Raw genomic sequence first — 11,958 nt, 5'->3', positions numbered from 1 at the left:
CGCTCCTCCGATGGCCACGACACCACACGAACCGGGCGCCAAAACCTCTCCGGCCGCCACGATGGCGTGTACTTAGGGCGCTAGCTCTCCTCCGCTAGACACGTAGCACTCTGCTACACCCTCCATTGTACACCTGGATCCTCTCCTTGCGCCTATAAAAGGAAGGACCAGGGCCCTCTTAGAGAGGGTTGGCCACGCGGGGACGAGGACGAGACAGGCGCTCGTGTAAGGCCGCTCGCTCCCTCTCCCGCGTGGACGCTTGTAACCCCCTACTGCAAGCGCACCCGACCTGGGCACGGGACGAACACGAAGGTCGCGGGATTTCCACCTCTCTCACGCCCGTCTCCGGCCACCTTTCTCCCCCCTTCGCGCTCGGCCTCACGCCGAGCCATCTAGGCTGGGGCACGCGACAACATTTCACTCGTCGGCCTAGGGACCCCCCGATCTCGAAACGCCGACAACCACCTTCGGCAAGCACTGACCTTCGTCATGCCGCCGAAGAAAGCTTCAGCACCAGGGACCGCTACATTGCAGCCGCTGGACCCAAACCAAGAAACTCTTTCTCTTCGAGAGGCTCGAAGCCAGAAGAGGAAAGCTACCAGTCCAACACTCCAGGAAGAGGAGTTGGACCAAGAGATCAGAGATATGGAGATAATTCATCAGCAAGTACAAAGGAAGAAGGAAAAGATGGCGCGATTGGCTGATCTTCAAAGGAAGATCGATGAAGCCACTGAAGATGTGCGACATCTTGTCCAAGATGAACAAGATCGAAGGCCCCAACACATGGAGCTTCGTCAAGAAGGCCTATTCAACGAGGATGCATGGTATGATGATTTTAATAATGATGCCTTTACTTTTGATGATGCTTCTCCCTTGGCAGCAGAACTGCAGGCTACCCCATGGCCCCCATCATACAAGCCACCTCAGCTCCCCATGTATGATGGACACTCAGATCCAAAGCAGTTTCTGATGAGCTACGAAGCAACTATATCTTCGTATGGGGGAAACACTACAGTCATGGCGAAGTCCTTCGTCATGGGAGTCCGGAATGTAGCCCAAACATGGTATTCTTCTCTTCGGCCAGGGACCATCACGTCGTGGCAGAAGCTTAAGGACATGTTGGTTACCAGCTTCCAAGGCTTTCAAACGAAGCCGGTCATAGCTCAGGCTCTGTTCCAATGTACGTAAGACCATGAAGAATACCTTCAGGCCTACGTACGAAGGTTCTTGCGACTAAGGGCACAAGCGCCTACAGTGCCCAATGAGATTGTCATTGAGGCCATGATTAAGGGCCTTCAGCCAGGACCTACGGCCCAGTACTTCGCAAGGAAGCCCCCGCAAACTCTGGAGAAGCTGCTTCAGAAGATGGATGAGTACATCCGAGCTGACAACGACTTCCGCCAAAGAAGGGAGGAAGCTTACAGATTCTCTGAAATGACCAGGGGCTTCGGAGGAAGAATCCATCCGAGGCACGTCAGGTCAATCCATAACTCCAGTCAAGGTGATGACAAAGGAAGTCAGTCTCAGAGGTCACAATATACCTCACAATCTTCGGGGCAACAACAAAGCTCCTTTAGGCCACCAGCTCCAAGGGGCAGAGGCGCCAGGGGCTTCGGAGGAAGGTTTGGGGATCAGCCTAGAAAGATTTATTGCTTATTTTGTGGTGAGGACAAGGGCCATACTATAAGAATGTGCCATGTCACCATTCAGAAACAAAAGGAAATAGCAGAAGCTGAAGCCCGGCAGAACCAGCCGAAGCAGGTTTTACACACTACTTCGTGTCACTCTCCTTACATACCAGAGTATGTGAACAATCATCCTGCAGCCTCTGTCGCTTCGGCTAGCCATTCACAGGCTTCCTGGCCACAACTCCCGCCTCTGCCACCACTACAACCGACCTATTCCTGAAGCCAGCAGCCAGAAGGGCACCAACACTCTCAACAGCAACGAGAATTCAGGGAGGAATCCGAAGCTCACACAGTCAACAGCACTGTGCCAAAATCAAAGCACATCTATTGAGAGATATCCTACCTCTAAAACTTTTTTACGTTCATTGTCATTTTTTTAATAAGGAACAATCAATGTAAACCTAGTTTTAATTTCTTGTAATAGCTTCGTTCCTGTCAGAGTGAAATATATCTTCTCCATAGACTCACGAAGCTCAAAAATTACTGAAGCTCAAAAGACGTTCCTAAGGGAATGCAGAGCTAAAAATCGCATTGCAAGTTTCACCGAAGCTACAAAAAGTCGTTCCTAAGGAGCGCAACGTAAGTTTGCCGAAGCTACAAAAAGTCATTCCTAAGGGGACGCAGAGATTGTGTTTCAGCGTGGGTATGTGTCTTCGGCATTAGCATCATTCTTTGCATCATATCATCGCATCATATCGCATAGCATCACATCATACATCATATCATATTAATGACATGAATTGGAAACGAAGCCGATGTTCGGAGAATGCTTTACAAAAATGAAAAGGTGCTAAGGCACAAAGTAAGTTGAGAATTACAGCTTCATCAGTTCTGATGTGGAAGAAGGGATCTATTGTTTACGAAGCATTGATGTTTTTACGAAGTTTGGATGTTCTTACGAGGCATAAAAATTCTTCTTTACGAAGCATGAAAAGAAGGGAAGGTGTTTTTCGCCAAAGGCTCAAAAATGGTATGTATATAAAAGTTTCATGCATCGCAAAGAAGTGCATTGCAAAATAGTTTACATGTTAGATTCAAAACTATACACATCAAATATTACAGGCTTAGTTTAACAAATGTTACATTAATCACTTAAGAATGTTTTTACGGCAACTACTGTTCTTCCTTTAGAACTTTCTCTGCAGCTTCGTTAAGCAGTTTGTTGACGACTTTGTCAACGATAGATTCGGCTATGTTGATAATTTCTATTGCTTTCTTTGTCCCCGGATCGGCCAGGGGGTCGAATGGCTCCGGTGGAGGAGGTAATTCAGCTGCGATAGAAAAAATCAATCAGTTCGAAGCCACGAAAACAAACAACGAAGCTAAAAGCCATTAAACGATACCTATCCGTCTCTCGAGTTCTGCAGCTTTTTCAGCTTTCTTCACTGCTTCTCGAGAGTCATGAATATCTTTTTCGCTCTTCTTCATTATTTCATGAGCCATTTCTCGGCCACTATTTTCCCAAATGTCAGTGGAAACTTTCCGCCCAAAAAACTCGCTTCGGCCGAGGGATCCTTCGTGTTGTCCACGGAGAAGGCAGCTTCGGCCTGAGCTAGGGTTTTAACATGATTGCAACCTGAAAGGGAATTAGGCTTACACCTAGTCCCTAATTAATTTTGGTGGTTGAATTGCCCAACACAAATCTTTGGACTAACTTGTTTGCCCAAGTGTATAGATTATACAGGTGTAAAAGGTTCACACTTAGCCAATATAAAGACCAAGTTTTGGATTCAACAAAGGAGCAACGAGGCAACCGAAGGCACCTCTGGCTGAAGGCACCGGACTGTCCGGTGTGCACCGGACAGTGTCCGGTGCGCCCAGAGGACTCCAACTCCAACTCTTTGCCCTCGGGAATTCTCGGAAGCCGGCACGCTATAATTCACCGGACTGTCCGGTGTGCACCGGACATGTCCGGTGCTCCAAGGAAGCGCGGTCTCCGGAACTCGCCAGCCTCGGGTTCGTGCGGCAGCCGCTCCGCTAAAATTCACCGGACTGTCCGGTGTGCACCGGACTGTCCGGTGTACCAGCGGAGCAACGGCTCTTTTCGGCGCCAACGGCTCCCTGCGGTGCATTTAATGCGCGCGCAGACGTCAGACATGCCCATACCGGTGCACCGGACATCAAACAGTACATGTCCGGTGTGCACCGGACACCCAGGAGGACCCAGAAGTCAGAAGCTCCAACGGTCAGAATCCAACGGCAGTGATGACATGGCAGGGGCACCGGACTATCCGGTGTGCACCGGACTGTCCGGTGCGCCATCGAGCAGACGCCTCCAGCCAACGGTCAAGTTTGGTGGTTGGGGCTATAAATACCCCAACCACCCCACCATTCATTGCATCCAAGTTTTCCACTTCCCAACTACTACAAGAGCTCTAGCATTCAATTCTAGACACACCAAAGAGATCAAATCCTCTCCAATTCCACACAAAGCCCTAGTGACTAGTGAGAGTGATTTGCCGTGTTCATTTGAGCTCTTGCGCTTGGATTGCTTTCTCTCTTTCATTCTTTCTCGTGATCAACACTCAATTGTAATCAAGGCAAGAGGCACCAATTGTGTGGTGGCCCTTGCGGGGAAGTTTTGTTCCCGGCTTTGATTTGAGAAGAGAAGCTCACTCGGTCCAAGGGACCGTTTGAGAGAGGGAAGGGTTGAAAGAGACCCGGCCTTTGTGGCCTCCTCAACGGGGAGTAGGTTTGAAAGAACCGAACCTCGGTAAAACAAATCCACGTGTCACACACTTCATTATTCGCTTGCGATTTGTTTTGCGCCCTCTCTCGCGGACTCGTTTATATTTCTAACGCTAACCCGGCTTGTAGTTGTGTTTATATTTGTAAATTTCAGTTTCGCCCTATTCACCCCCCCTCTAGGCGACTATCAATTGGTATCAGAACCCGGTGCTTCATTAGAGCCTAACTGCTCGAAGTGATGTCGGGAGATCACGCCAAGAAGGAGATGGAGACCGGCGAAAAGCCCACTACAAGCCACGGGAGCACTTCATCGGAAGAGTCCCGCACCAAAAGGAGGGAGAAGAAGAAGAGCTCCTCCAACAAGGGGAAGGAGAAGAAATCTTCTTCTCACCACAAAGAGAAGAAGGAAAGATCTTCCTCCCACAAGCCGCACCGGAGTGGGGGCAAGCAAAAGAGGATGAGGAAAGTGGTCTACTACGAGACCGACACTTCATCAACATCCACCTCCGACTCCGATGCGCCCTCCGTAACTTCTAAACGCCAAGAGCGTAAGAAGTTTAGTAAGATTCCCCTACACTATCCTCGCATTTCTAAACATGCACCTTTACTTTCCGTCCCATTAGGCAAACCACCAACTTTTGATGGTGAAGATTACGCTAGGTGGAGCGATTTAATGCGATTTCATCTAACCTCGCTCCACAAAAGTATATGGGATGTTGTTGAGTTTGGTGCACAGGTATCGTCGGTAGGGGATGAGAACTATGATGAGGATGAGGTGGCCCAAATCGAGCACTTCAACTCTCAAGCAACAACGATACTCCTTGCCTCTTTAAGTAGAGAAGAGTATAACAAAGTACAAGGGTTGAAGAGTGCCAAGGAGGTTTGGGATGTGCTCAAAACCGCACACGAGGGAGACGAGCTCACCAAGATCACCAAGCGGGAAACGATCGAGGGGGAGCTCGGTCGGTTCCGACTTCGCAAAGGGGAAGAGCCGCAACACATGTACAACCGGCTCAAGACCTTGGTGAACCAAGTGCGCAACCTCGGGAGCGTAAAGTGGGATGACCACGAAGTGGTTAAGGTTATTCTAAGATCTCTTATTTTCCTTAACCCTACTCAAGTTCAATTAATTCGTGGTAATCGTAGATATACTAAAATGACCCCCGAGGAAGTTATCGGGCATTTTGTAAGTTTTGAGTGCATGATCGAAGGCTCGAGGAAGATCAACGAGCTTGATGATCCATCCACATCCGAGGCTCAACCCGTCGCATTCAAGGCGATGGAAGAAAAGAAGGAGGAGTTTACACCAAGTCGACAACCAATAGACGCCTCCAAGCTCGACAATGAGGAAATGGCGCTCGTCATCAAGAGCTTCCGCCAAATCCTCAAGCAAAGGAGGGGGAAGGATTACAAGTCCCGCTCCAAGAAGGTTTGCTACAAGTGTGGTAAGCCCGGTCATTTTATTGCTAAATGTCCTATATCTAGTGACAGTGACCGAGGCGACGACAAGAAGGGGAGGCGAAAGGAGAAGAAGAGGTACTACAAGAAGAAGGGCGGTGATGCCCATGTTTGTCGGGAGTGGGACTCCGACGAAAGCTCAAGCGACTCCTCCGACGACGAGGACGCCGCCAACATCGCCGTCACCAAGGGACTTCTCTTCCCCAACGTCGGCCACAAGTGTCTCATGGCAAAGGACGGCAAACGGATGAAGGTTAAATCTAACTCCTCCACTAAATATGAATCTTCTAGTGACGATAATGCTAGTGATGAGGAGGATAATTTGCGTGTTCTCTTTGCCAATCTTAACATGGAGCAAAAAGAAAAATTAAATGAATTGATTAGTGCTATTCATGAAAAGGATGACCTTTTGGACTCCCAAGAGGATTGTCTAATTAAAGAAAACAAGAAACATGTTAAGGTTAAAAAGGCTTATGCTCTAGAAATAGAAAAATGTGAAAAATTATCTAGTGAGCTAAGCACTTGCCGTGAGATGATTGACAACCTTAGAAATGAAAATGCTAGTTTAAATGCTAAGGTTGATTCTCATGTTTGTAATGTTTCAATTCCCAATTCTAGAGATAATAATGATGATTTGCTTGCTAGGATTGAAGAATTAAACGTTTCTCTTGCTAGCCTTAGATTAGAGAATGAAAATTTGATTGCTAAGGCTAAAGATTTTGATGTTTACAAAGTTACAATTGCCGATCTTAGAGATAAGAATGATATACTTCGTGCTAAGATCGTTGAACTTAATTCTTGCAAACCCTCTACATCTACCATTGAGCATGTTGTTATTTGTACTAGATGTAGAGATATTGATGTTGATGCTATTCATGATCACATGATTTTAATTAAGCAACAAAATGATCACATAGCTAAACTAGATGCTAAAATTGCCGAGCACAACTTAGAAAATGAGAAATTTAAATTTGCTCGTAGCATGCTTTACAATGGGAGACGCCCTGGCATTAAGGATGGCATTGGCTTCCAAAGGGGAGACAATGTCAAACTTGATGCCCCGCCTAAAAATTTGTCTAACTTTGTTAAGGGCAAGGCTCCCATGCCTCAGGATAACGAGGGCTACATTTTGTACCCTGCCGGTTATCCCGAGAACAAAATTAGGAAAATTCATTCTAGGAAGTCTCACTCTGGCCCTAATCATGCTTTTATGTATAAGGGTGAGACATCTAGCTCTAGGCAACCAACCCGTGCCAAGTTGCCTAGAAAGAAAACTCCTATTGCATCAAATGATCATGCTATTTCATTTAAAACTTTTGATGCTTCTTATGTGCTTACAAGCAAATCCGGCAAGGTAGTTGCCAAATTTGTTGGGGGCAAACACAAGGGATCAAAGACTTGTGTTTGGGTACCCAAAGTTCTTGTGTCTAATGCCAAAGGACCCAAAACCATTTGGGTACCTAAAGTCAAGAACTAAAATTGTTTTGTAGGTTTATGCATCCGGGGGCTCAAGTTGGATACTCGACAGCGGGTGCACAAACCACATGACCGGGGAGAAAAGGATGTTCTCCTCATATGAGAAAAACCAAGATCCCCAACGAGCTATCACATTCGGGGATGGAAATCAAGGTTTGGTCAAAGGACTGGGTAAAATTGCTATATCTCCTGACCATTCTATTTCCAATGTTTTTCTTGTAGATTCTTTAGATTACAATTTGCTTTCCGTTTCTCAATTATGTCAAATGGGCTACAACTGTCTATTCACTGATGTAGGTGTCACTGTCTTTAGAAGAAGTGATGATTCAATAGCATTTAAGGGAGTGTTAGAGGGTCAGCTATACTTGGTAGATTTTAATAGAGCTGAACTCGACACTTGCTTAATTGCTAAGACTAACATGGGTTGGCTCTGGCACCGCCGACTAGCCCATGTTGGGATGAAGAATCTTCATAAGCTTCTAAAGGGAGAACACATTTTAGGATTAACAAATGTTCATTTTGAGAAAGACAGGATTTGTAGCGCATGCCAAGCCGGGAAGCAAGTTGGCACCCATCATCCACACAAGAACATCATGACGACCGACAGGCCGCTTGAGCTACTCCACATGGATCTATTCGGCTCGATTGCTTACATAAGCATCGGCGGGAGTAAGTACTGTCTTGTAATAGTGGATGATTATTCTCGCTTCACTTGGGTATTCTTTTTACAGGAAAAATCTCAAACCCAAGAGACTTTAAAGGGATTCTTGAGACGGGCTCAAAATGAGTTCGGCTTAAGGATCAAGAAAATAAGAAGCGACAACGGGACGGAGTTCAAGAACTCTCAAATTGAAGGCTTTCTTGAGGAGGAGGGCATCAAGCATGAGTTCTCTTCTCCCTACACACCTCAACAAAATGGTGTAGTGGAGAGGAAGAATCGAACTCTATTGGACATGGCAAGAACCATGCTTGATGAGTACAAGACACCGGACCGGTTTTGGGCCGAAGCGGTCAACACCGCCTGCTACGCCATCAACCGGTTATATCTTCACCGAATCCTTAAGAAGACATCATATGAACTCCTAACCGGTAAAAAGCCCAACATTTCATACTTTAGAGTCTTTGGTAGCAAATGCTTTATACTTGTTAAAAGAGGTAGAAAATCTAAATTTGCTCCTAAGACTGTAGAAGGCTTTTTACTTGGTTATGACTCAAACACAAGGGCATATAGGGTCTTTAACAAGTCCACTGGACTAGTTGAAGTCTCATGTGACGTTGTGTTTGATGAGACTAATGGCTCTCAAATAGAGCAAGTTGATCTTGATGAGATAGGTGAAGAAGAGGCTCCATGCATCGCGCTAAGGAACATGTCCATTGGGGATGTGTGTCCTAAGGAATCCGAAGAGCCTCCAATTGCACAAGATCAACCATCCTCCTCAATGCAAGCATCTCCACCGACTCAAATTGAGGATGAAGCTCAAGTTGATGAAGGGCAAAATCAAGAAGATGAGCCACCTCAAGATGATGGCAATGATCAAGGGGGAGATGCAATTGATCAAGAAAAGGAGGATGAGGAAGAACCAAGGCCGCCACACCCAAGAGTCCACCAAGCAATCCAACGAGATCACCCCGTCGACACCATCCTCGGCGACATTCATAAGGGGGTAACTACTCGATCTCGTGTTGCCCATTTTTGTGAACATTACTCGTTTGTTTCCTCTATTGAGCCACACAGGGTAGAGGAAGCACTCCAAGATTCGGATTGGGTGGTGGCGATGCAAGAGGAGCTCAACAACTTCACTAGGAATGAGGTATGGCATTTAGTTCCACGTCCTAACCAAAATGTTGTAGGAACCAAATGGGTCTTCCGCAACAAACAAGATGAGCATGGTGTGGTGACAAGGAACAAAGCTCGACTTGTGGCCAAGGGATACTCCCAAGTCGAAGGTTTGGATTTCGGTGAAACCTATGCACCCGTAGCTAGGCTTGAGTCAATTCGCATATTATTGGCCTATGCTACTTACCATGGCTTTAAGCTTTATCAAATGGACGTGAAAAGTGCCTTCCTCAATGGACCAATCAAGGAAGAGGTCTATGTTGAGCAACCTCCCGGCTTTGAAGACAGTGAGTATCCAAACCATGTCTATAAGCTCTCTAAGGCGCTTTATGGGCTCAAGCAAGCCCCAAGAGCATGGTATGAATGCCTTAGAGATTTCCTTATTGCTAATGGCTTCAAAGTTGGAAAGGCCGATCCTACACTCTTTACTAAAACTCTTGAAAATGACTTGTTTGTATGCCAAATTTATGTTGATGATATTATATTTGGGTCTACTAACGAGTCTACATGTGAAGAGTTTAGTAGGATCATGACACAGAAATTCGAGATGTCTATGATGGGGGAGTTGAAGTATTTCTTAGGATTCCAAGTAAAGCAACTCCAAGAGGGCACCTTCATCAGCCAAACAAAGTACACTCAAGACATTCTAACCAAGTTTGGGATGAAGGATGCCAAACCCATCAAGACACCCATGGGAACTAATGGGCATCTCGACCTCGACACGGGAGGTAAGTCCGTGAATCAAAAGGTATACCGGTCGATGATAGGTTCTTTACTCTATTTATGTGCATCTCGACCGGATATTATGCTTTCCGTATGCATGTGTGCAAGATTCCAAGCCGACCCTAAGGAAGCTCACCTTACGGCCGTGAAACGAATCTTGAGATATTTGGCTTATACTCCTAAGTTTGGGCTTTGGTATCCTAGGGGATCCACATTTGATCTGATTGGATATTCGGATGCCGATTGGGCGGGGTGCAAAATCAATAGGAAGAGCACATCGGGGACTTGCCAGTTCTTGGGAAGATCCTTGGTGTCTTGGGCTTCAAAGAAGCAAAATTCGGTCGCTCTTTCCACCGCCGAAGCCGAGTACATTGCCGCAGGCCATTGTTGCGCGCAATTGCTTTGGATGAGGCAAACCCTGCGGGACTACGGTTACAAATTAACCAAAGTCCCTTTGCTATGTGACAATGAGAGTGCAATCAAAATGGCCGACAATCCCGTCGAGCATAGCCGCACTAAACACATAGCCATTCGGTATCATTTTCTTAGGGATCACCAACAAAAGGGAGATATCGAGATTTCTTACATTAACACTAAAGATCAATTAGCCGATATCTTTACCAAGCCTCTTGATGAACAATCTTTTAACAAACTTAGGCATGAGCTCAATATTCTTGATTCGCGCAATTTCTTTTGTTAGATTGCACACATAGCTCATTTATATATCTTTGATCGTATCCCCTTCCTATGCTATGACTAATGTGTTTTCAAGTCTATTTCAAACCAAGTCATAGGTATATTGAAAGGGAATTGGAGTCTTCGGCGAAGACAAAAAGGCTTCCACTCCGTAACTCAACCTTCGCCGTCGCTACATACCACTCTCCATCCTTGGGGGAGAAAGCAAAAGGACCGGACTTCGTCTTTGGTATAATCTTAACTCATTTATTTATTACCAAAGGGGAAGATAGAACTTTGAGGGCTCTAATGATTCCGTTTTTGGCGATTCATGCCAAAAAGGGGGAGAAATGAGCCCAAAGCAAAAGGACCGCACCACCACCGATTTCAAAAACTTAGTGCTTTCCAAAAGTATTTATCAATTGGTATCCTATTGTGTTCAAAAGGAGAAGAAAATTAGTTTTTCAAAAATGTATATCAAAACCCTCTTGAACACTAAGAGGAGTATCTCCTTTAGGGGGAGTTTTGTTTAGTCAAAGGAAAAGCATTTGAAACAGGGGGAGAAAATTTCAAATCTTGAAAATGCTTTGCAAAATCTTATTCATTTGCCCTTGACTATTTGCAAAAGAACTTCAAAATAGTTTGCGAAAACAAAACTCATGGTGCAATCGTGGTCCAAAATATTATATAAGAAAGAAACATTCCATGCATATCTTGTAAGTAGTTATATTGGCTCAAATTCCAAGCAACCTTTACACTTACATTATGCAAACTAGTTCAAATATGCACTTCTATATTTGCTTTGGTTTGTGTTGGCATCAATCACCAAAAAGGGGGAGATTGAAAGGGAATTAGGCTTACACCTAGTCCCTAATTAATTTTGGTGGTTGAATTGCCCAACACAAATCTTTGGACTAACTTGTTTGCCCAAGTGTATAGATTATACAGGTGTAAAAGGTTCACACTTAGCCAATATAAAGACCAAGTTTTGGATTCAACAAAGGAGCAACGAGGCAACCGAAGGCACCTCTGGCTGAAGGCACCGGACTGTCCGGTGTGCACCGGACAGTGTCCGGTGCGCCCAGAGGACTCCAACTCCAACTCTTCGCCCTCGGGAATTCTCGGAAGCCGGCGCGCTATAATTCACCGGACTGTCCGGTGTGCACCGGACATGTCCGGTGCTCCAAGGAAGCGCGGTCTCCGGAACTCGCCAGCCTCGGGTTCGTGCGGCAGCCGCTCCGCTAAAATTCACCGGACTGTCCGGTGTGCACCGGACTGTCCGGTGTACCAGCGGAGCAACGGCTCTTTTCGGCGCCAACGGCTCCCTGCGGTGCATTTAATGCGCGCGCAGCGCGCGCAGACGTCAGACATGCCCATACCGGTGCACCGGACATCAAACAGTACATGTCCGGT

This window comes from Zea mays, chromosome 2 (genome assembly GCF_902167145.1).
Source record: "Zea mays cultivar B73 chromosome 2, Zm-B73-REFERENCE-NAM-5.0, whole genome shotgun sequence".
Taxonomy (NCBI): domain Eukaryota; kingdom Viridiplantae; phylum Streptophyta; class Magnoliopsida; order Poales; family Poaceae; genus Zea; species Zea mays.
Note: the sequence above shows the minus strand (reverse complement) of the source record.